At 44.7% G+C, this 2541-nt stretch overlaps 1 pseudogene; it reads right to left on the reverse strand.

Moving 5' to 3' along the window:
• Positions 1 to 269: 269 nt before the first annotated feature.
• On the reverse strand, positions 270 to 387 carry LOC124617003 (annotated as a pseudogene).
• Between the last annotated feature and the right edge of the window lie 2154 nt (positions 388 to 2541).

Consider the following 2541-nt stretch of genomic DNA (forward strand, 5'->3'; position numbering starts at 1 on the left):
CTCAATTACTCTTTTCTCTACAGTGTGAACTATGTCATGTGAAACATATAGGAGAGTCTTAACTCCTCCCGAACAGGCCGTGATGCCCGACGGTACCGACCGACCTCTGTGCCATCCTCAAACCACAGGCGTCACTGGATGCGGATATGGAGGGGCATGTCGTCAACGCACCGCTGTCCCGGCCGTATGTCAGTTTCCAAGACCGGAGCCGCTACTTCTCAACCAAGTAGCTCCTCAGTTTGCCTCGCAAGGGCTGAGTGCACCACGCTTGCCAACAGCGCTCGGCTGACAGGGTGGTCACCCATCCAGCTGCTAGCCTGGTCCGACAGCGCTTAACTTCGGTGATCTGGCGGGAACCGGTGTTACCACTGCGGCAAGGCCGTTGGCCTAGGAGAGTAAGGGGTAAACAGCTGCTGACATACGATAAAATTTTTGTATAGATGGTTTTGAACTGAATAAATTATTTCTTCTTTTCCTTCTTTGTTCCCACTCATGTGGCGTCGACGTTCTTGGCAAGTCTTCTTCATTTTCCTCTGTCCCATCATCCCTTTCCATTAGATGTTTCTTCATCAAGTTTTCGCGTACACATTCCATTAATCTTTTGGTTTTGTTCTTCCTTTGTCACCTTCTGTTTCAGTCTCTTCCATTGCCTCGTCAACACAGGTGACATTCCTTCTCATGACATGTCGATACTATTGCACTCCTGTCTCTTGCACCTTCTTTGATATCTGCGCCTTTTTAACACTGCCTCTTATCCTCTCGTTTCTCGTTCTCTTTACTTTGGTAACGCCACCAATTCTCCTTAGCATTCTCATTTCACTCACATCCATTGCGTTACAAAGTATTTATTTGGTGTCCTTGTCTCTGCTACATACAGTGTTGCGGAAGTCACTACTGACTTATGCACCATTGTTTTAGTCATCAGATTTACTTCTCTACTGCACAACATATCTGGCGACCTTTTCGGGTTCATTCATCGTATCTGCGATGTCATAAGTGATATGTCATCAACAGACACTGTTGATCTTAAATAGTTAAAGCTATCGACTTCCTTCACGTTTTGTCCACCCAAATGGATTATTTCTTTCCCTTGGCGTCCTAGGGCATGTACGCCGTTTTCTTACTATTGGCTATCATCGCTCTGTCTTCTCCGAATTTCCAGTCTTAATTACATCTCATCCTGATTGATGACGCGTAACAATATGTCATCTGTTCAAATAACTTACGGGTTTTCTGCCGGGTGACGTCGTCGACCACCGCCTATATTTCGACAGGAGCCCACCCTGCCATTCTCAAGGCACAACTGCAAGGAGGTAACAATGTGCAATACCTCGGTTCACAGAGGAGAAACAAGGAAGATCCTGATATTGTTATTTTACCTGCGGACAAGGGAAATGCCACGGTTTTGTTGAACAAGCACGATTACATTCAAAAGATGCAGTGTCTACTTTCTGATTCGGCGCATCGCAAAATCGGTGCTAACCCTACTAAGAGTGTTGAGAGAAAGACTAATAACCTCTTGAAGAAAAGTTCTTTGTCACAGGAGACTATCAAGAGTCTTAATTCTTACTGTGCTGTACCACCTAGATTATATGGCCTCCCTAGGGTCCATAAAGCGGCTGTCCCGTTGAGGTCTACTGTTTCTAATATTGGTGCTCCGACATATCGTGTAGCTAAACATCTTGCTAGTTTGTTGAGTCCACTAGTAGGTAGGTGTGAACACCATATTAAGAACTCTGCAGATTTCTTACGTCGATTGCAGGGATTGCGTTTGAATGAATCTGATATTTTAGTCAGTTTTGATGTGGTTTCTCTTTTCACTCGCGTTCCTCTCTCTAATTCGTTGGAGCTAATTAGAGTTAAGTTTGGTGTCGAGTTAACAAATTAGTTTCGACATGTGCTGACTTCCATTTACTTTTTATTCAATGGTCAGTACTACGAACAGACTGATGGAGTTGCGATTGGAAGCCTGTTGTCACCTATTGTGGCCGATTTGTTTATGGAGGATTTTGAGGAACGTGCATTGGAGTCAGCGCCCTTGAAACGTGCTTGTTTTTTCAGATATGTAGACGATACTTTTGTTATTTGACCTCATGGTAGTTAGAATTTAAACCGGTTTTTGGAACACCTGAATTCAATCCACCCGAATATTCAGTTCACTATAGAGGTGGAAACAACAAGCCACAACGCTCACCATCGGAGTCTTCTTGTACACAGGAGGTAATCACTACTCCACTTGATGTTTTGGTCAGAAGGAAGACATGGTACGTTGGGACATTCTGTTTATAGGAAGCCTACTCACACTGACTTGTATCTGCGAGCTGATAGTTGTCACCATCCAGCTCAGCGTGAAGGAGTACTTCGTACCTTGGTTCACAGGGCCCACGTTATCTCAGACCCTGAAAGTTTGGCAGCTGAGCTATCACATCTCGGAGACACATTTCTTCAGAATCGTTATAGTGAGAGGCAGATCAAACGTGCGTTGCGCTATCAGCCTTCTGTGCAACGGGTGAGTGACGATAACAAGGAAGTGTCACTTAA

The sequence above is a fragment of the Schistocerca americana genome, chromosome 5 (genome assembly GCF_021461395.2).
Source record: "Schistocerca americana isolate TAMUIC-IGC-003095 chromosome 5, iqSchAmer2.1, whole genome shotgun sequence".
Taxonomy (NCBI): Eukaryota; Metazoa; Arthropoda; class Insecta; order Orthoptera; family Acrididae; genus Schistocerca; species Schistocerca americana.